The sequence below is a fragment of the Salvelinus namaycush genome, chromosome 7, assembly GCF_016432855.1.
Source record: "Salvelinus namaycush isolate Seneca chromosome 7, SaNama_1.0, whole genome shotgun sequence".
Classification (NCBI taxonomy): domain Eukaryota; kingdom Metazoa; phylum Chordata; class Actinopteri; order Salmoniformes; family Salmonidae; genus Salvelinus; species Salvelinus namaycush.
This window is the reverse complement of record NC_052313.1, coordinates 8,540,441-8,564,749: the sequence shown is the minus strand read 5'-3', so window position 1 is coordinate 8,564,749 and position 24,309 is coordinate 8,540,441. Positions and strand designations below refer to the sequence as shown.

Below are 24,309 nucleotides of genomic sequence, written 5' to 3'. Positions count from 1 at the left end.
AAGTGTCCCCTCTAAGCCTGCCATTGACTATGTACAGACCCAGCGTCCGACAGAGCTGCAGGAGTTGTGACCCGTTTTTGATGGTTGTCCGGTCGTAGTTGTGTCTAAGGGGGCATGTTTGGGAGGGAATTATGTCACCGCCAGGTAGGTGTTTGTCCCCCTGTGTGCTGAGGGTGTCAGGTTCTTGTCCAGTTCTGGCATTTAGGTCGCCACAGACTAGTACATGTCCCTGGGCCTGGACATTGTTGATCTCCCACTCTAGGATGGAGAAGCTGGCTTCATTAAAGTATGGGGATTCTAGTGAGGGGATATAGGTAGCACACAGGAGGACTTTTGTTTTCTGTTGAGATACTTTCCTTGTTAATTCTACCCACATGTAAAATGTTCCTGTTTAGAATAATTTAATAGAGTGGGTTAGGTCTGATCTATAGCAAATTAGCAAACCCCTGAGTCTCTTTCCTGTTTCACACATGGTGATTTGGTGGATGGGACTACAAAATCTCTGTAACCTAGAAGGCATCCAGTGGGTCTGTCTCCTCTATACCATGTTTCCTGTAACATGACAATGTCTGTATTTCCAATTTCTCTCGCTCTCACACACACAAACCACCTGTAGTTCAGTATCAACTGTGTGTGTGTGTGTGTGTGTGTGTGTGTGTGTGTGTGTGTGTGTGTGTGTGTGTGTGTGTGTGTGTGTGTATGCACAGATGCGAAGCAGCTGTGAAATCAGCACCTGTTTAATTCAATTATCCATGTTAATGAATTCCAATCTGCTGCCAAAAGAACAGACCAGCTCTAAAGAGCTCGATAGACTAATTTCTTAATTAATTGTCTGTTTCAGCGGCTTCCCATCTCAGCTGTTTCTTCATTATCTGATGGGGGCGCCTATGTGAGTGTGTGTTGTACCTGACTGAAAGTGCCTTCAGAAAGTATACACACACCTGTACTTTTTGCATATTTTGTGGAAGTGGAATTAAAATGTATTTAATTGTCCTTTTTTGTCAATGAGCCACACACAAGACGCTGTAATGTCGAATAAAAATTCTAAGATTTTTACAAAATGTATGAAAAATAAAACACTGTGTTATTTTAGGCATCTCATTTACACAAGTATTCACACCCCTGAGTCAATACATGTAAGGAATTACCTTTGGTAGTGATTACAGCTGTGAGTGATTTTGGTCTCTATTTCTCTAAGAGCTTTGCATACCTGGATTGTACAATATTTGCCCTTTATTCTTAAAGAAATTCTTCAAGCTCTGTCAAGTTGGTTGTTGATCGTTGCTAGATAGACATTTTCAGGTCTTAACATAGATTTTTAAGCCGATGTAATTCCAAACCGTAACCATTCAATGTCATCTTGGTAAGGAACTTCAACGTAGATTTGGCCTTGTGTTTTAGGTTATTGTCCTGCTGAAAGGTGAATTTGTTTCTCAGTGTCAATTGGAAAGCACACTGAACTAGGTTTTCCTCTAGAATTTTGCCTGTGCTTAGCTCCATTCCGTATTTTCATCCTAAACAACCAGGCTGGTCACAAGAAAGAGCTGTCAATGTCGGATGTTTTAAAAGGCCCTGAGGACGTCAATATATGTAGAGCACATGGCTCACAAGGCTCAGAGCCAGAGCACACTGCTATACCACTGCGGTGTGACAGCATGCAATTCTCTAACAAGCAGGAATACTTTGATTATACTTAATAGAAACGGTGCAATGAAAATAATGATTTTGTTTTAAGCCTTCCTAAACCACTCAGAATTAATACCTAAACTTATCCCTTTGAGTTGTTTCTGTTTACCTTGTAACCATGACACATTATCCCTGTAACCATACATAATTAATGGGTAAAAAACGAATTGTGACAAATTCCAAAGAGAAACTATGAGATCAGGTTGAAATTACTCCATAGTCCTTGCCGATGACAAGCATATCCATAACCTGATGCAGTTACCAACATGCATGGAAATATGAAGAGTGTTTCTCAGTGATGTGTTGTGTTGGATTTCCCCCAAACAAAATCCTTTGTATTCAGGACAATTTGTAGTATTAATTTAGTGCCTTATTGCAAACAGGTTGTGTGTTTTGGAATATTTGTATTATGTACAAGCTTCCTTCTTTTCACTATCAATTAGGTTAGTATTGTGGATTAACTACAGTGTTGTTGATCCATCTTCAGTTTTCTCCTACCACAGCCATTAAACTCTGTTTTAAAGTAACCATTGGCTTCATGATGAAATCCCTGAGCGGTTTCCTTCCTCTCCGGCAACGGAGTTAGGAAGGACGCCTGTATCTTTGTAGTGACTGGGTGTATTGATATACCATTCAAAGCGGAATTGATAACTTCAACATCCTCAAAGGGATATTCAGTGTCTGCTTTTTTATTTATCAATAGGTGCCCTTCTTTGCAAGGCATTGGAAAATCCACTGCTCGACTGAGGGACCTTACAGATCATTTTATGTTTGTGGTACAAAGATGGGGTCAAACTTCTTCGGGATCGGTGTTCCTACCACAGGACAGTTGAGCTAATGTAGGCTAATGCGATTAGCATAAGGCTGTAAGTAACAAGAACATTTCCCAGGACATAGACAAATCTGATATTGGCAGAAAGCTTAAATTATCGTTAATCTAACTGCACTGTCAAATTTACAGTAGCTATTACAGGGAAATAATACCATGCTAGTGTTTGAGGAGAGTGCACAATTTTGAAAATGAACATTTATAAAATAAACAAAGTAGGCACATTTGGGCAGTCTTGGTACAACATTTTGAACAGAATGCAAAACAGAAATTGGACCAGTCTAAAACTTTGCACAAACACTGATGCCATCTAGTGGCCAAAATCTAAATTGCACCTGGGCTGGAATAATACATTATGGTTTTTATCTTGCATTTCAAAGATGGTTCAAAACAAATACAAAAGAACGGTTGTTTATTTCTTTGTATTATCTTTTACCAATCCTTCAGGTAACGATTGTTATTGCACATAGTGAGTTCATGCAACTTATTATGTGACTTGTTAAGCTAATTTTGGCTTGCCATAACAAAGGGGTTGAACACTTATTTACTCAAGGCATTTAAGCTTTTAATTTTTACTGTTTTTGTAAAAATGTAAAATATTACACAAATATTCCTCATTGACATTATGTGTATTGTGTCTAGATCAGTGATACAAATCTCAATTTAATCCATCTAAAATTCAGGCTGTAACACAATAACATTTGGAAAAAGTAAAGGGGTGTGAACACTTTCTGAGGGCATTGTAAGAACAACAGTGTACTGTAGTTCTGAACTGAGAAAGGCTATGTGAAGATTGTCCAACAGGTAAAGACTTAACCATCCTCAGTGAGTTTCTAATCTGTCTGTTATTCAACGTGAATTAAATTCTCTGCTAGTTCTCACCTCACACCTCTACCTGCTTATAGACATGTGTTGACTTCAACCCTTTTTATTTAGATTTTACTGGTCCTCCACTCTCTCTCTTTCTGTCTATTTCTCTCTCTCTCTTTCTGTCTCTGGTTCTGTCTCTCTCTCTCTCGCTATCTCTCACTCGCTCTCTCTGTCTTTCTCTCTCTCTTTCTGTCTCTGTTTCTGTCTCTCTCTCTCTCTCTCTCTCGCTATCTCTCACTCTCTCTCTTTCTTTCTCTGTCTCTCTCTCTCCCTATCTTGTTCTCTCTCTCTCTGTCTCTCTCTGTCTTTGTCTGTCTCCGTCTATCTCTCTCTCTTTGTCTCTGTGTAGCTCTCTCTCTCTCTTTCTCTGTCTCTCTCTCTCCCTATCTTGTTCTCTCTCTCTCTGTCTCTCTCTCTCTCTGTCTGTGTCTGTTTCCGTCTATCTCTCTCTTTGTCTCTGTCTAGCTCTCTCTCTCTCTCTCTTTCTCTGTCTCTCTCTCTCTCTCTTTCTCTGTCTCTCTCTCTCCCTATCTTGTTCTCTCTCTCTCTGTCTCTCTCTCTCTCTGTCTTTGTCTGTCTCCGTCTATCTCTCTCTCTTTGTCTCTGTGTAGCTCTCTCTCTCTCTCTGTCTTTGTCTGTCTCCGTCTATCTCTCTCTCTTTGTCTCTGTCTAGCTCTCTCTCTCTTTCTTTCTTTCTCTGTCTCTCTCTCTCCCTATCTTGTTCTCTCTCTCTCTCTCTCTGTCTTTGTCTCTCTCCGTCTATCTCTCTCTCTTTGTCTCTGTGTAGCTCTCTCTCTAACCCATACATTGTTCTTTATCTCCACATTGTAATCCTAAATGGAGGATATACTTTGGTCAATCAAGGATTTGCCCAAGCCGCTGTCCTCCAGAGAGAGAGAGAGGGATGAGAGGAGAGGATAGGAGAGAACCAACTTTGAAAGGAGATATAATGAGTCCATTCTAGTGCTACTCAGAATGGTCTCTCTCTATAGAGGCCTGTTAAGATGATAGTTCCCATTTAATAAGCACTTTTTTAAAAACAAATTCCGAAATCTAATATTCTTTTCGGAGTCCTGGCATATGCCTTCAGAGACTTGAGACTGGGAAATGTGAAGTTTGAATCGACAATATTGACATGTGTTCGTAAAATGTAACAGAATCAGAGTTAAATCTAAAAAGGTTAACAGTTCAATTCCAGTATTCTGTAGTGAATGGAAGGGGGGCAACTCAACTCATTCTGGATAGAGGATAGAGAAAAGAGGATAGAGAAAAGAGGATAGGGTAAAGACGATAGGCGATAGGGGATAGATGATAAAGGCGAGGGGATAGGGGATAGGGGATAGAGGATAGGTGATAGAGGATAGGGGATAGGGGATAGGGGATATGGGATAGAGGATAGGGGATAAAAGACAGAGGACAGAGGATATGGGATAGAGAATAAAGGTGAGGGGATAGGGGATAGAGGATAGAGGATAGAGGATAGGGGATAGGGGATAGGGGATAGAGGATAAAGGATAGGGGATAAAAGACAGAGGACAGAGGATATGGGATAGAGAATAAAGGCGAGGGGATAGGGGATAGAGGATAGTGGAAAGAGGATAGGAGATAGAGGATAGAGCATAGGGGATAGAGGACAGAGGACAGAGGACAGAGGATAGGAAATAGAGGGTAGAGGATAGAAGATAGAGGTATAGAATAGAGGATAGAGCCAAGGGGATAGGGTATAGAGAATATAGGATAAGGGATAGAGCATAGAGGATAAGGGATAGGGGTTAGAGGTTAAAAGACAGGGGGCAACCGATAGAGGATAGAGATTAGGGGATAGGGGATAGACAATAAAGGATATGGGACAGAGGATAGAGGATAGGCGATAGTGGATAGAGGATAGAGGGTAGGCAATAGAGGATAGAGGATAGAGAATAGGGTACAAGGGATATGGGATAGGGGATATAGGATAGAGGATAGGGGAAAGGGGACAGATGCGAGGGGATAGGGGAAAGAGGATAGCGGATAGGGGATAGGGAATAAGAGATGGAGGATAGGGGATATAGTATAGGGATACGCGATAGAGTATAAAGGATAGAGGATAGAGGATCGAGTAGAAGGAATATAGGATAGCGTATAGGGGTTAGAGGCTGGAGAAAAGAGGATAGAGGATAGGGGATAGAGGGTAAGGGATAGAGGATAGGGGATAGGGGTAGAGGACATAGGACATCAAATAGATGATAGAGGATAGAGCATAGAGAATCGGCGATAGGGGATAGGGGATAGGGGATAGAGGATAGAGAATATAGGATAGAGAACAGAGGATAGGCGAAAGAGGATACAGGATACGATATAGGGGATTTGGGATATCGGATTGAGTATAGGGGATAAAGGATAGAAGATAGGGATTATTGGGATATGATAGAGGATAGAATATAGGGGATATAGGATAGAGAATAGAGGTTAGAGAATAGGCGATAGAGGATAGGCGATAGAGGATAAAGAATAGAGGACGGCGATAGAGGATAGAGAATAGTATATAGGGGATATGGAATAGAGGATAGTGGATAGAGGACAGGGCATATGGGATATAGGATAGTGGATAGAGGACAGAGGATAAAGATTAAGGGATATAGGATAAGGTATAGAGGATAGAGGCGATGGGATAGGGATAGAGAATAGAGGATAGGATATAGAGGATCGGGGATAGGAGATAGGGGATAGAGGATAAGGGATTGCGGATTGATTATAGGGGATATAGAATAGAGATTATGGGATAGAGAATAGAGGGAAAGGGATAGAGTATATGCGATGGGGTAGAGGATAGAGGATATAGTATAGAGGATAGATTATAAGGGACAGAGGATAGGTGATAGAGTTTAGAGAATAGAGGATAGAGGATAGGCAATAGGGTATAGGGGATAGAGGACAGAGATTAGAGGATAGAGGACAGAGGACAGATGATATAAGATAGAGGACAGTTGACAGAGGACAGAGAATAGAGAAATGAGGATAGAGGATAGGAGATATGTGATGTGTGATGGAGGAAACGCGATATGGAATAGGGGATAGAGGATAGATAGTACAGGATAGAGTATAGAAGAAAGGCGAAAGAGGATAGAGGATAGAATATAGGGGATATGGGATATAAGATAGGGGATAAAGTATAGAGATAGCGATTATGGGATATATGATATAGGATAGAGGTTCGGGGATTAGGGGATAGAGGATAGAGGGTAGAGAATAGACGATAGGGAACAGAGGATAGAGGATAGGTAATAGAGGATAGAGGATAGCGGATAGGTGAAAGAGAATAGAGGATATAGGATAGAGGATATGAGATAGAGAAGAGGGGAAAGAGGATAGAGGCTATAGTATAGAGGATATGGGATAGAGGATGGGGATAAGGGATGGAGGGTGGAGGACAGGGGAAAGAGGATAGAGGATATGGAATAGGGGATAAGGGATAGCGGATAGGTGACAAGGGATAGAGGGTGGAGGCTAGGGGATAGAGGATAGAATATAGAGGTTATGGGCTTGGGGATAGAGGATAGAGGATAGGGGATAGAGGATAGGGGATATAGGGTAGAGGATAGGCTACAGAGGACAGGGGATAGATGATAGAGGATATGGGATAGAGGTGAGGGGATAGGGGATAGTGGATAGTCAACAGGGGATAGAGAAAAGAGGATTGGGGATAAGCGATAGGGGATAGAGGATAGAGGATAAGGGATTGAGGTTTGAGGATAGGGGATATGGGATAGAGGATAGAGGATAGGGGATAGAGGGTAGAAAATGGGGGATAGGGGATAGAGGATAGAGGATAGAGATTAGAGGATAGAAGACAGAGAAATGAGGATAGAGGATAGGAGATATCTGATAGGGGATAGAGGATAGGCGATAGGGAATAGAGGATAGATGATTGATAATAGATGATTGGCAAAAGAGAATAGAGGATAGAATATAGGGCATAAAGGATAGAGGACAGGGGATATGGGATATAGTATATGGAATAGAGGAGAGGGGATAGGGGATAGAGGATAGGGGATATAGAATAGGGGATAGAGGGTGGGGATATGGGGTGGAGGGTAGAGGTCAGGGGATAGAGGTTAGGGGATAGGGGATAGCGGATAGGGGACAGAGTATAGAAGATGGAGGCTATGGTATAGGGTATAGAGGATAGAGGATACAGGCTTGGGGATAGAGGGTAGGGGAAAGGGATAGAGGATAGGGGATAGAGGGTAGAGGATAGGGTACAAAAGACAGGGGATTGATGATAGACGATAGGGTACAGATGACAGGGGAAAGATGATATAGGATAGAGGATAGAGGATAGGGATAGATGATAGAGGTGACTAGATATGGGATAGCGGCTAGGGGACAGAGGATAGGCGATAGGGGATAGGGGATAGAGGATCAAGGATAGAGGATAGGGGATAGGGGTATAGGATAGAAAACAGATGATAGAAGATAGAGGATAGAGAATAGAGAATAGAGGATCGGCGGTAGGGGATAGAGGATAGAGGATAGATTATAGAGGATAGATTATAGAGGATAGGCGGAAGAGGATAGAGATAGAGATTATGGGATATTGGATAGAGGATAGAGGATAGGGGATTAGTTGATAGAAGATAGAGGGTAGAGAATAGATAATTGACAATAGAGGACAACGGATAGAGGCTTTGTAATAGAGGATAGAGGATAGGTGATAGGTGATAAGGTATAGTGGATAGAGGATAGAGGATTGAAAATAGAGGATTGAGTGTAGAGGATAGAGGATAGAGCATAGGCAGTGGAGAATAGAGTATATTATATAGGGGATTTGGGAAATAGGATAGGTGATAAAAGATAGAGGATAGAGGACAGGGGATATGGGATATAGGATAGGGAATAGAGGTGAAGGGATAGGGGATAGGGGATAGAGGATATGGGATATGGGATATGAGATAGAGGATAGGGGGTAGAGGAGAGGGGACAGAGGATAGAGGATAGAGGATAGAGGATAAGGGATAGAGGATGGGGATAGGGGATGGAGGGTAGATGACACGGGATAGAGGTTAGAGGATATGGGATAGAGGATAGAGGCTAGTGGATAAGGAATAGCGGATAGGGAGAGGATAGAGGGTAGAGGCTAGAGGATAGGGGATAGAGGACTAATGAGAGATGACAGAGGACATAGAAATTAGGATAGAGGATATGAGATATGTGATATGTGATAGGGGATAGAGGACAGGCGATAGTAACTAGAGGATAGAGGGTAGATAACAGAGAATAGGCAAAAGAGGATAGAGGATAGAATATAGGGGATATGGGATAGAATAGGGAATAAAGTATAGAGCATAGAGATAGAGATTATGGGATACAGGATAGAGGATATAGGATCAGGGATTGGGGGATAGAGAATAGAGGATAGGGAATAGAGAATAGATAATAGAGGACAGCGGATAGAGGACAGGTAGTAGAGGATAGAGGATTGAAGACAGAGGATTTAGAATAGAGGATAGAGAATAGAGGACAGAGAATAGGCAATAGAGAATAGAGGATATGGTATAGGGGATATGGGATAGAGCATAGGGGACAAAATATAGATGATAGAGGACAAGGGATATGTGATATAGCATAGGGGATAGAGGAGAGGGGATAGGGGATAGAGGAGAGAGGAGAGAGGATAGGCGATAGAGGATGGGGATAGGGGATGAAGGGTATAGGACAGAGGATATGGGATATAGGATAGGGATATGGGATAGAGGATAGAGGATATGGGATAGGGGATAGAGGAAACAGGACAGAGGATATAGGATAGGCTATAGAGGATGGGGATAGGGGATGGGGGGTAAAGGACAGGGTATAGAGGTTAGGGGATAGGGGATAGAGGATAGAAGATAGAGGCTAGGGGATAGGGCAGATGATAGAGGTTACGGGCTTGGGGATAGATGATAGAGGGTAGGGGTAAGGGATAGAGGATAGGGTACAGAGGACAGTGGATAGATGATAGAGAATAGGGGATAGAGGATAGAGGACGGGGATAGAGGATAGAGGTGAGGGGATAGGGGATAGAGGATAGGGGACAGAGGATAGAGGATTGGGATAGGGGATAGGTGATAGAGGTGAGGGTAGAGGGGATAGAGGATAGAGGATAGAGGATATATAATAGAGAATATAAGATAGAGGAGGAGAGGATAGATATTAGAGGATAGAGTATAGAGGATAGAGGACAGAGGACAGAGAAATGAGGATAGAGGATAAGAGATGTGTGATAGGGGATAGAGGATAGGCAATAGGAAATATAGGATAGAGGATAGATCATAGAGGACAGAGTATAGAGGATATGCAAAAGAGGATAGAGGATAGAATATAGGGGATATGGGATATAGGATAGAGATAGAGATAGAGATTATGGAATATAGGATAGAGGATCAGGGATTTTTTGGATAGAGGATAGAAGGTAGAGAATAGACAATAGACAATAGAGGACAGTGGATAGAGGATAGGTAATAGAGAATATAATATATGGGATAGAGGATACAGGTCAGGGGATTGAGAATAGAGGAAAGAGGATAGGCGATAGAGATTAGAGGATATAGTATAGGGGATATGGGATAGAGGATAAAATATAGAGGATAGAGGACAGGGGATAGGGGATATAGGATAGGGGATAGGGGATATGGGATAGATGATAGAGGAGAGTGGATAGAGGGGATATAGGCTAGAAGATAGAGGATAGGGGATAGCGGATGGGGATAGGGGATGGAGGGTAGAGGACAGGGTATAGAGGTTAAGGGATAGGGGATAGAGGATAGAGGCAAGGGGATACGGGATAGTGGATAAGGGATAGAGGGTAGAGCATAGGGTACATAGGACAGGGGATACATGTTAGAGGATAGAGTACAGAGGACAGGGGATAGATGATAGAAGATAGAGGCGAGGGGATATGGGATAGAGAATAGGGGATAGAGGATTGAGAATAGGGCATAGAGGATAGGGCATAAAGGACAGGGGAAATAGAACAGGGGATAGGTGACAGGGGATAGGGGATAGCGGGTAGGGGATTAGGGTTAGATATTAGGGGAAAGGGGATAGGGGATAGGGGATAAAGGATAGTGTATAGGAGATAGGATAGGGGATAGAGGATAGAGGATAGAGGATAGAGGACAGAGGGTAGAAGATAGAGGATAGGGAGTAGAGGATAGAGAATAGAGAATAGGATATAAAGGGTAAGGGATAGAGGATATGGCATGATGGGTAGATGATAGAGGATATAGGATAGTGGATAGGCGATAGGGGATAGAGGATACGGGCTTGGAGATAGAGGTTAGGGGATAGAGGATAGAGGCATGGGATAAGGGATAGTGGATAGGGGACAGAGGATAGAAGCTAGGGGATAGGGGATAGAGGATAAAGGATACAGGCTTGGGAATAGAGAATAGAGGGTAAGGGTCAGGGATAGAGGATATGGGATAGAGGGTAGAGGATAGGGTATAGAGGACATGGGATAGATGACAGAGGATAGGGGACAGAGAATAGAGGATAGAGGTGAGGGGATAGGGGATATGGGACAGAGGATAGAGGATAGGGTTAGGGGATAGAGGCAAGGGGGTAGGGGATAGAGAATAGGGGAAAGAGGATAGAGGATAGAGAACAGGGCGTAGATGATAGGGGATAGGTGACATGTGATAGAGGACAGGGGATAGGGGATAGAGATTAGGGCATGGGGAATAGAGGATCGAGGATATAGTATAGGGGATAAAGCATAGAGGATAGGTGATAAAGGGTAAGGGATAGATAGGGCATGAGGGGTAGATGATAGAGGATAGGGGATATAGGATAGGAGAAAGATGGTTAAGGAAAGAGGTTTGGGGATAGGGGTAGAGGACAGAGGATATAGATTAGAGGATAGGCGACAGGGGATAGGGGATAGGGGATAGAGAATAGAGGATAGAAGTTAGAGTACAGAGAATATAGGATAGCGAATCGAGGATAGATGATAGAGAATAGGCGATAGGTGATAGGGGATAGAGGATAGAGGATAGGCAAAAGGGGATAGAGGATAGAGGATAGAGAATATAGGAAAGAGGATAGAGAATAGGCAAAAGAGGATATAGGATAGAGTATAGGGATATGGGATAGAGGACAGGGTATAAAGGACAGAAGATAGAGGACAGAAAATGAGGTATATAGGATTGAGATTAGAAGATATAGGACAGAGGATAGGATATAGACGGTAAAGGAAAGAGGTTTGGGGATAGGGGGTAGAGGATAGAGGATATAGGGTAGAAGATAGGCAATAGGGGATAGGGAACAGACGATAGGCGATAGGGGATAATGGATAGAGGATAGGCGATAGGGGATAGAGGATAGAGTATAGAGAATATTGCATGGATAAGAGGATAGAGGTTAGAGAATAGGCGATAGGGGATAGAGGATATGCGATAAGGGATTGAGGATAGATTGTAGAGGATATAGAATAGAGGATAGGCGATAGGCGAAAGAGGATAGAGTATAGGGGATATGGGATAGAGGATTGGGGATAAAGGGCAGAGGATAGAATATAGAGATAGAGGATAGGTGATAGAGGATAGATAGGGTATAGGGGATATGGGATATGTGATAGAAGATAGAGGATAGGCGATAGGGGATAGAGGACAGAGAATATAGGACAGAGGACAGAGGACAGAGGACAGAGGATAGAGGATAGAGGATAGGAAGAGATGAACATCTCTGGAGGAGATAAACAGAGAACTGGGGAGACTACTGGAGGAGATAAACAGAGAACTGGGGAGACTACTGGAGGAGATAAACAGAGAACTGGGGAGACTACTGGAGGAGATGAACAGAGAACTGGGGAGACTACTGGAGGAGATAAACAGAGAACTGGGGAGACTACTGGAGGAGATAAACAGCGAACTGGGGAGACTACTGGAGGAGATTAACAGAGAACTGGGGAGACTACTGGAGGAAATGAACAGAGAAATGGGGAGACTACTGGAGGAGATAAACAGAGAACTGGGGAGACTACTGGAGGAGATGAACAGAGAACTGGGGAGACTACTGGAGGAGATAAACAGAGAACTGGGGAGACTACTGGAGGAGATGTGCAGAGAACTGGGGAGACTACTAGAGGAGATGAGCAGAGAACTGGGGAGACTACTGGAGGAGATGAACAGAGAACTGGGGAGACTACTGGAGGAAATGAACAGAGAACTGGGGAGACTACTGGAGGAAATGAACAGAGAACTGGGGAGACTACTGGAGGAGATGAACAGAGAACTGGGGAGACTACTGGAGGAGATGTGCAGAGAACTGGGGAGACTACTGGAGGAGATGAACAGAGAACTGGGGAGACTACTGGAGGAGATGAACAGAGGGGATACTCACACTGCCTGAGAATAATGCTGTGGTAGAGGCAGGGTAGAGGGCTGTGTGTGTTCATGCGTGCATCCATGCTTCAGGGTACGTGTGTGTATCGTTCCATTTCCTGTATGTTTTGGCTGGAGCTCAGTGACAATGAATCTGCCTGTCTGTCTGTAAATATGTGCTCCAGTCTGCTTCTGCTGGATGCTGCTAGCCAGGTCAAATTAATTAGTGTTAGATGAGCTCTGTGTTAGATTAGCTATGGGAGGAGGAGGCTAGACAGACAGTGAACTCACACACACACAGGTCAGGAGTGCAACCATATGTCTAGTCCAATACTGCAGTCTATGTTGTTTTGCAGTGTGCAGCTAGCCAACCTCTGTCTAGTGTGTGTGTGTGTGTGTGTGTGTGTGTGTGTGTGTGTGTGTGTGTGTGTGTGTGTGTGTGTGTGTGTGTGTGTGTGTGTGTGTGTGTGTGTGTGTGTGTGTGTGTGTGTGTTAGGTGAATGCGTGTGGGGAGAAGCTGTGATATGCAGCAGGACCTGCCTGCTCTGAGGCCACTCAGGACTCACTGAAGAGAACTCTCAGTATTAAGAAACAACAAACACACCAGCTAACACAAGACAACACAAACCTCCGAGAGAACCTGGAGACACTGCAGAATACGATAACACACAACTCCGAGAGAACCTGCAGACTGCAGAATACGGTAACACACAACTCCGAGAGAACCTGGAGACAATGCAGAATACAGTAACACACACCTCCGAGAGAACCTGGAGACACTGCAGAATACGGTAACACACACCTCCGAGAGAACCTGGAGACACTGCAGAATACGGTAACACACAACTCAGAGAGAACCTAGAGACACTGCAGAATACAGTAACACACACCTCAGAGAGAACCTGGAGACACTGCAGAATACAGTAACACACACCTCAGAGAGAACCTGGAGACACTGCAGAATACAGTAACACACACCTCAGAGAGGACCTGGAGACACAGCAGAATACAGTAACACACACCTCAGAGAGAACCTGGAGACACTGCAGAATACAGTAACACACACCTCAGAGAGAACCTGGAGACACTGCAGAATACAGTAACACACACCTCAGAGAGAACCTGGAGACACTGCAGAATACAGTAACACACACCTCAGAGAGAACCTGGAGACACTGCAGAATACAGTAACACACACCTCAGAGAGGACCTGGAGACACTGCAGAATACAGTAACACACACCTCAGAGAGGACCTAGAGACACTGCAGAATACGGTAACACACACACTAAACCAGTGTCCCCTTTTTTTTATAAAATCAGTAAAGGAAAGCAGGGAATTCTTCTAATTTATATCTACCTCTACACTTAATCACCCTTTCTCTCTCCCTCTCCCTCTCTTCTCTCCCCTTTTCCCCTCTCTCTCCTCCTCTTCCTCTCCTCTCCCTCCTCTCTCTCCTTCTCCCCCTACCTAGTCCTACCTCTTTCCATTTAATTTTTTTTTATAACTATACATTTTTGCCTCCAGTAAGGATTTGGGCCTCCGTTCAAATAAAGGACCTACATTGCTCATTTCAATATAATTTAGGTATAGAGGGAATATATTTCTCTCTCTCTCTCTCTCTCTCTCTCTCTCTCTCTCTCTCTCTCTCTCTCTCTCTCTCTCTCTCTCTCTCTCTCTCTCTCTCTCTCTCTCTCTCTCTCTCTCTCTCTCTCTCTCTCTCTCTCTCTCTCTCTCTCTCTCTCTCTCTCTCACCCTCTAGTTCTCTTTCTCTCTCTCCCTCTCTTCACTCCTCCCGCTCTCTCTCTTTTTCTCTCTCTCCCTATGCCTCTCCCCCTCCATCCCACAGCTCCAAGCCAGTGAGGACAGGGTGTTAGGTGTGTCAGTAGAGCTGGATCAGATGAGGGCCAGCCTGGTTGAAGAGACAGATCACTGTCAACAGCTCCAGGACCATGTCTTACAGCAGAGTCAGGATGAGAGCAATATTGTTGTTTCTTACTTTCTTTCCATTCAGCTTCCTCCCCCTCTCTTCCTCCCTCTCCCCCATCTCTTTCTTCATTTTTCTATGTCCTTCCTTCCTTTCCCTCCTTCCCTTCCTCTGTACATGGCCAAACTGTATGAACATGTGTGTGACTGTCATGTGTAGATCAGTAGAGTAAACAGTAAAGACAACAGTACCTCTCAGCTAGAAGGCTCTGGTTTCTGCTGCAGCACATCTGGCTCTGTTTCTCTGACCAAACCTCCCTATGATCTCTCACACACACAGTCACACACAAATGTATGCACACATGCACGCACGCACACCCGCACATACACACACTGCAACTGTAGCTGTGCCCCTGACCATTTCCTGTTGTGTGTGTGTGTGTGTGTGTGTGTGTGTGTGTGTGTGTGTGTGTGTGTGTGTGTGTGTGTGTGTGTGTGTGTGTGTGTGCGTCAGAAGACTTCTCCGAACAATAACAGTTTTCTGTTCCCTAAACGTCCTAACATGAGTACAGCTGAGCAAATAGACTAAACAGTTTCTTCCCTTCATCTGAAACCTCATCTCTCGCTCTTTCTCTCTCTCTCTCTCTCTCTCTCCCCCAGCTCCTAGCCAGTGAGGACAGAGTGTATAGTGTGTCAGAAAGGCTGTCTACATAAGTGATGTGTTTTGATAGATTCTCCCAGCTCCTTGATGTTAGTAATGAGTGATGTGTTTTGATAGATTCTCCCAGCTCCTTCATGTTAGTAATTAGTGATGTGTTTTGATAGATTCTCCCAGCTCCTTGATGTTAGTAATGAGTGATGTGTTTTGATATATTCTCCCAGCTCCTTGATGTTAGTAATGAGTGATGTGTTTTGATATATTCTCCCAGCTCCTTGATGTTAGTAATTAGTGATGTGTTTTGATAGATTCTCCCAGCTCCTTCATGTTAGTAATTAGTGATGTGTTTTGATATATTCTCCCAGCTCCTTGATGTTAGTAATAAGTGATGTGTTTTGATAGATTCTCCCAGCTCCTTGATGTTAGTAATGAGTGATGTGTTTTGATAGATTCTCCCAGCTCCTTGATGTTAGTAATTAGTGATGTGTTTTGATATATTCTCCCAGCTCCTTGATGTTAGTAATTAGTGATGTGTTTTGAAAGATTCTCCCAGCTCCTTCATGTTAGTAATTAGTGATGTGTTTTGATAGATTCTCCCAGCTCCTTGATGTTAGTAATGAGTGATGTGTTTTGATATATTCTCCCAGCTCCTTGATGTTAGTAATGAGTGATGTGTTTTGATATATTCTCCCAGCTCCTTGATGTTAGTAATTAGTGATGTGTTTTGATATATTCTCCCAGCTCCTTGATGTTAGTAATTAGTGATGTGTTTTGATAGATTCTCCCAGCTCCTTGATGTTAGTAATAAGTGATGTGTTTTGATAGATTCTCCCAGCTCCTTGATGTTAGTAATTAGTGATGTGTTTTGATAGATTCTCCCAGCTCCTTGATGTTAGTAATAAGTGATGTGTTTTGATAGATTCTCCCAGCTCCTTGATGTTAGTAATTAGTGAAGTATTTTGATATATTCTCCCAGCTCCTTGATGTTAGTAATTAGTGATGTGTTTTGTTATATTCTCCCAGCTCCTTGATGTTAGTAGTTAGTGATGTGTCTTGATAGATTCTCCCAGCTCCTTGATGTTAGTAATGAGACTAGCTTTAACAGTGTTTAGTGTTGAAGTGTTTTATTTGGAGCTGAGAGATGTGAAAAAGACCAAGTCATCATACTCTCACATCAATAAATGGCTGTTGTCTTTTTACTTTCCTGTTTTCATACCTCTCTTCCCCCTTTTCCCTCCGCACCCTCTTTGTGTATCTCAATATCTCTCCCTCCCTCCCTTAACTTGTTGCTGTCCATCAGTAGGGATTTTCTGTCAGTGATTGACAAGCTCAAAATGGTGTGTGTATGTGCGCGTGTGTGTGTGTGGATAGGTGGGCTATGTACGAGACGTTATAACACAGTGTGATCTGATTGACATAGAAATACAGTACCTTCAATATCAGAAGCCTCCTCCCGGAATCACCTGGCATGCCATTCACACACACACTGGGACGTTTCACTCAAAAGTTTCCATCTAAAAGTTGTGTGTGTGATTGACCCAGATTTAACAAGGGGAACATATTTTGACGGGGTGTCTGTTATGACAGAACGTCCTCTTGCGGTTATCGGTAAAGATACTGAATGTCAAATATGGGGGAAAAAACACAAACACAAACAGACAGGGTTTCCGTTAGCAGGTAAAAGCGGGCATTTTGCCGATACTTTTTTTCTTACCTTGCTTCAAAGTAGCCCAGCCAAAATTAGACCATTTTCATGGAGGCAATTTTTTGATATAAACTTTATTTCATTGTCCAGTAGCCAAAGGCACAATCCTAGTCATATGAGCAACCCATGTTGCATTTTAGATCTCCCCTCTCGAAATCTCAAAAATATATTTTCATCTCTGACACATGAAACGGTGGGCTTTTGACATGGTGTTTTTCCATCTAGCTTTTGACACTGATGTTTTCTGCTAATTGGATTATGGAACGAGCATTCGAGCGTAGCCTACTGTCTTGTGCGCATTGCTGCGCTTAAATTAAAGCAAAAATTAAAGCTGGAAGCACCAGGGACTCGGTCAATAAAAAAGTGGTCAGATTTATCAGATGTTTTGCTAGCACAGACTGGAATATGTTCCGGGATTCTTCCGATGGCATTGAGGAGTACACCACATCAGTCACTGGCTTAATCAAAAAGTGCATCGATGATGTTGTACCCTGAGTGACTATACGTACATACCCCAACCAAAACTATTAATTACAGGCAACATCTGCACTGAGCTAAAGGGTAGAGCTGCTACTTACAAGGAGCAAGACTCTAACCCGTAAGCTTATAAGAAATCCCTATATGCCCTCCTACGAACCATCAAACAGGCAAAGCGTCAATACAGGACTAAGATTGAATCGTACTACACCGGCTCTGGCGCTCGTTGGATGTGGCAGGGCTTGCAAACTATTACAGACTACAAAGGGAAGCACAGCCGATAGCTGCCCAGTGACACGAGCCTACCAGACGAGCTAAACTACTTCTATGCTCGCTTCGAGGCAAGTAACACTGAAACATGCATGAGAGCATCAGCTGTTACGGACGACTGGGTGATCACGCTCTCCGCAGCCGATGTGAGTAAAACCTTAAAACATGTCAACACTCACAAGGCTGCAAGGCCAGACGGAAAACCAGGATGTGTAGTCCGAACATGCGTTGACCAACTGGCAAGTGTCTTCACTGAAATGTTCAACCTGTCCCTAGCTGAGTCTGTAATACCAACACGTTTCAAGCAGACCACCATGGTCCCTGTGCCCAAGAACACTAAGGTAACCTGCCTAAATGACTACCGACCCCGTAGCACTCACGTCTGGAGCCATGAAGTGCTTTGAAAGGCTGGTCATATGGCTCACATCAACAATATTATCCCAGAAACCCTAGAGCCACTCCAATTTGCATACCGCCCTAACAGATCTAAGATCATGCAATCTCTATTGCACTCCACACTGCCCATTCCCACATGGACAAGAGGAAAACCTATGTGAGAATGCTATTCATTGACTACAGCTCAGCGTTCAACACTATAGTGCCCTCAAAGCTCATCAAAAAGCTAAGGACTAAACACTTCCCTCTGTAACTCTGGATTGTGGACTTCCTGATGGCCCCCCCCAGGTGGTAAGGGTAGGCCTGATCACCGACAACGACGAGACAGCCTATAGGTAGGAGCTCAGAGACCTGGCCGTGTGGTGCCAGGACAACAACCTCTCCCTCAACGTGATCAAGACAAAGGAGATGATTGTGGACTACAGTAAAAAGAAGGACCAAGCACGCCCCTATTCTCATCGACGGGGCTGTAGTGGAGCAGGCTGAGAGTTTCAAGTTCCTTGGTGTCCACATCACCAACAAACCAACATGGTCCAAGCACACCAAGACAGTCGTGAAGAGGACACGACAAAACCTATTCCTCCTCAGGAGACTGAAAAGATTTGGCAAGGGTCCTCAGATTCTAATAAGGTTTTACAGCTGCACCATTGAGTGCACCCTGACTGGTAGCATCACTACCTGGTATGGTAACTGCTCGGCCTCTGACCGCAAGGCACTACACAGGGTAGTGCGTATGGCCCAGTACTTCACTCGGCCAAGTTTCTTCCATCCAGGACCTCTACACCAGGCGGTGTCAGAGGAAGGCCCTAAAAATTGTCAAAGACTCCTGCCACCCTAGTCATAGACTGTTCTCTCTGCTACCGCACGGCAAGCAGTAGCAGTGCACCAAGTCTAGGTCCAAGAGGCTTCAAAACAGCTTCTACCCCCAAGCCACAAGACTCCTGAACATCTACTCAAATGGCTTCCCAGACTATTTGCATTGCACAGCCCCCCCAGCACGCCACTCGTACTCTCTGTTATTATCTATGTATAGTCACTTTAATAAATCTACCTACATGTACATATTACGTCAATTACCTCAACTAATCGGTGCCCCCGCTCATTGACTCTGTACCGGTACCCCCTGTATATAATCTCGCTATTATTTTACTGCTGCTCTTTAATAACATGTTCCTTTTATTTCTTATTCATATTTATTAAACTGCATTGTTGGTTAGGGGCTTGTAAGTAAGCATTCACTGTAGGTATACTCCTGTTGTATTCAGCGATGTGACTATTACAATTTGATTTGATTTGAGATGCAGACAGACAGACAGACAGACAGACAGACAGACAGACAGACAGACAGACAGACAGACAGACAGACAGACAGACAGACAGACAGACAGACAGACAGACAGACAGACAGACAGACAGACAGACAGACAGACAGACAGACAGACAGACAGCGACTCAGACAGACAGACATACATACAGACAGACGGAAAGACAGACAGTGACTCAGACAGACAGACAGACAGTGACTCAGACAGACAGACAGACAGACAGACAGACAGACAGACAGACAGACAGACAGACAGACAGACAGACAGACAGACAGACAGACAGACAGACAGACAGACAGACAGACAGACAGACAGACAGACAGACAGCGACTCAGACAGACATACATACAGACAGACAGACAGACAGCGACTCAGACAGACAGACATACATACGGAAAGACAGACAGCGACTCAGACAGACAGACAGACAGACAGACAGACAGACAGCGACTCAGACAGACAGACAGACAGACAGACAGAGGTAGAGAATTACTGAAAGATCAAACATCAAAAGATCCTCTCTTCAACAGAATCCACTCACATCTAACTGATCACACAATGTAATAAAGTATATAACACAGTCATTCTTCAAATTGTTAACTCTTTTATAATGCACAAATTAAATTTGATTTGATTACAATGACATTCCGCCGGGTTGACCTTGGTACCAAATTACATTTCCCCCTAATAAAGATGATTAATTTGTAGACAGACTCAGTAAATATCCTCAAACAGAGGCAAAGCTAAAGGGACACACACACACACACACACACACACACACACACACACACACACACACACACACACACACACACACACACACACAGACACACACAGACATGCACTCACACACAGGCACATACACACATACACACACTTACTCCACTGTCTTTTCTGTCTCAGGATCAATATAACCTCAATATAATATAATTTCACTGAACTTGCACCCATAATTCAGAAACAGAATGATCGTTATAGATATTATGAAAAAGATCACTCATATTACCTTGATGAAACTTGGCATACCGCACAGACAATTAGAGAGACTCACAAATGAAAACGAATACGGAACTAGGCATGTACAGTATATTATTGTAGCTAGCATTTCCCATGTTTCAGGCTGAGATGTGTAACCTGTTGTTGTGTGTATCTCAGCTCCTCCACCACACTCTCTTCGTGTCCCTGGAGCCGATGGACCTTCTCCATGGCGACGCAGTACATCTGTTTAAAGATGGACGCCTTCTCGTCCTGGCCTGAGCCATGGACGTGATTTCACTCAGGTCCTCCTGGAGGTTCTTCATTTGTTATCTCAGTCTTTACTCAGTATCTTCAATCTACATCCACAGCAATACAAAAAAAACATCACATTGGATATGATAGACTGAAAGAAACAAAGGTGGAATCAATATCATGAGTCACAATGAGAAACACAATAAGAAACACAATGAGAAACACAATGGGAATTATATCTAATAGCTATTAAAGTTCACCTTATTCGGACACAAGCTCAATGAACGCAATAGCCTGCTGTGGCACACGCTGAGTAAGAGACATGCACTGTACTTTATAATCATTGCAGCAGCGGCCCACCCATAAGGATTTTAGGGGCTGCAGCCCACTTTTGATTGGTCAAGAATAATAATAATTTTAGATTATATATATATATTAAATAATTAATGGTTATGGTTTAAATGCTCATAAAGGTAAATCTGTAAATTGTTCAAAATATGCTGTTCCGTTACTTACTGCTCCCCTCAGTGACTGCCAGGAAGCTCCGCCTCCGTTAGCACATTGGCCACACGAACGGTGCTTGGATTGCTTTTTTCATCTATTTGCTATGAGGGGGAACTGCCCCAATGAAATCACAGGATTTCATAGCATAAATTATACGAGCACAAAGTAAATTGACTGTCCTGGGGGGTGTTGAAATGTGCGTCCGTTCAGTCAGAACCTCTGGGTCTGCTAAGGTCTCCTCCTCCCAATGAGTCTCTCAGCGCCAGACGGCTTACTTCCACACCTGACTAGATCTGCTCTATCAGGTACAGGTGGCGCTAAAGCAAAAAGCTAATTCTAATTAACTTGTAAAAAAAATATCATAACAGTCATAGGAGCCTGGGACCTGATAAACTGGACATCTACATCCAACAACAGTGGAATGACAGAGGGATATACTAGATAGAACATTCTAATCGCAGATCTGGTTGGACAAAAAAACATGGCCAATTGCTTCCCCCCATGTTGTTCATCAGGTTCTACTGTAGGCAACAGGGTGATATGTTGTGTGAACTAAAACGATATAAAGTCGGGTGTATCACCATTTTTTTATTTTATTGATTTAACCTTTATTTAACTAGACAAGTCAGTTAAGAAGAAATTATTCTTTACAATGACGGACTACCCCGGGCCAAACCCAAACGATGCTGGGCCATTTGTGGGCCGCCTTATGGGACTAACAATCAAAGCAGGTTGTGATACAGCCTGGAATTGAACCAGGGTTTGCACTGAGATGCAGTGCAGTGCCTTAGGGAGCATTTAATATGTAATCCCCCGATGGGGGACGTATCAGATATTAAACTGATGAGAACAGATACCACACTTGATTTGAAATGTGATAATGAAATGAATTAGCCAGCTATAGTATTATTGAGAAACAATTTTTGGGGTCAAATTTACCAGTTATCTACCTTTAGCTCCCATGTCAATTTCAAGTCTTTCTAAAATAATATCTTAATAACTCGGAAATATGAAGTTATTTCAGAATGAAAGTTAACTGGCTGGCGCACAGGTGTCAAACTCATTCCATGGAGGACCAAGTTGCTGCGGATTTTCACTGCTCCCTTGTACTTGATTGATGAATTAAGGCCACTAATTAGTAAGGAACTCCCCACACCTGTCTAGGGCTTATTTGAAAGGAAAAAGGAAAAACATACAGACACTTGGCCCTCCGTGGAATGAGTTTGACACCCCTGGGCTAGCTCATCATGCTGTTTGACATTATGTTAACTAGCTATCCCCAGTTAGATAATGTGTCTTCACTTGTTGAATCTGCATGTTGCTTATTGCATTCTCCATGGTGCACTCGTTAGTTCATGAGCTTCTCATCCCAAATGTTTTATCTGTTCAGAACAGTGGCAGCATGTGCAGCAGCAGTCATTTGGTTTTTGACATGCAACAGTGAAATAGGTGTTTTCATGCTGTTGATAAAATGCACAGACCGTTTTATATACAGTGGCTTTCGAAAGTATTCACCACACTTGGCATTTTTCCTATTTTGTTGCCTTACAACCTGGAATTAAAATATATTTTTGGGGGGTTTGTATCATTTGATTTACAGAACACGCATACCACTTTGAAGATGCAAAATATTTGTTATATTATGAAATAAACAAGAAATAAGACCAAAGAAAACCCGGAAACCTTGAGCATGCATAACTTTTCACCCGCCAAAGTCAATACTTTGTAGAGCCACCTTTTGCAGCATTTACAGCTGCAAGTCTCTTGGGGTATGTAAGTTAGGCACATCTAGACACTGGGATTTTTGCCCATTCTTCAAGGCAAAACTGCTCCAGCTCCTTTAAGTTTGATGGGTTCCGCTGGTGTACAGCAATCTTTAAGTCATACCACAGATTCTCAATTGGAATGAGATCTGGGCTTTGACTAAGCCATTCCAAGACATTTAAATGTTTCCCCTTAAACTACTCGAGTGTTGCTTTAGCAGTATGCTTAGGGTCATTGTCCTGCTGGAAGGTGAACCTCCGTCCCAGTCTCAAATCTCTGGAAGACTGAAACAGGTTTCCCTCAAGAATTTCCCTGTATTTAGCGTCATCCATCATTCCTTCAATTCTGATCAGTTTCTCAGTCCTTGCCGATGAAAAACATCCCCACAGCATGATGCTGCCACCACCATGCTTCACTGTGGGGATGGTGGTCTCAGGGTGATGAGAGGTGTTGGGTTTGCGCCCGACATAGCGTTTTCCAAAAAGCTCAATTTTAGTCTGACCAGATTTCCAGATTTCCAGATTTCCTGACCAGATTTCCTTCTTCCATATGTTTGGGGAGTCTCCCACATGCCTTTTGGCTAACACCAAATTTGTTTTCTTATTTTTTTCTTTAAGCAATGGCTTTTTGAGCCCAGCTCTGTGGAGTGTACGGCTTAAAGTGGTCCTATGGACAGATACTCCAATCTCCGCTGTGGAGCTTTGCAGATCCTTCAGGGTTATCTTTAGTCTCTTTGTTCCTACTAATAATACTTTTGCAAGGCACTGTATCTTCTCAAAGAAACTACCAGTTGTTCAAAAAATTGGCATCATATTTCTGTCATGCTGCTTTGTTGACAATTCCAGCCACCTGGCACCCCAGGTATTCAGTCAATTAGCGGCCGCCACTGATTCATTGGTTGTCAGAGTTGACCATATATAAGTTGAACTGTACAAATCTATCCTTTGAATAACCCTGTCTTTGATGTGGTTAGAGTGAAACGCAACGTACCAACATAACACAATGATAGTGATGCGAAAATGTAATTAAACAAATGTTTATTACCAAAGGATGCCTTCTCAGTCTATTTCCACAGACCATAGACACGTGTACACGCACTCTTTTCATCTCTATCAGACAGACCCAGTAATACTGTACACTCCTAGTTTACACGAGGGCCATCGATGCTATCTCACATGTGGGAGTTTAGGACTCCTTCTAAGGAATGGAAACACAGCTGGTCTACAGATAGGAGTATGCAATCCATCAGTCACTGAAGAACACACAGGAACAAAATTCGCCTTTCTGGAAACAATGTCTTCATACATATCTCATTGAATATAATTGAGA

At 43.2% G+C, this 24,309-nt stretch overlaps 1 pseudogene; it reads right to left on the bottom strand.

Annotated features, from left to right (window-relative positions):
• Window positions 1–22,003: 22,003 nt before the first annotated feature.
• LOC120051573 lies at window positions 22,004–22,095 on the bottom strand (annotated as a pseudogene).
• Between the last annotated feature and the right edge of the window lie 2,214 nt (window positions 22,096–24,309).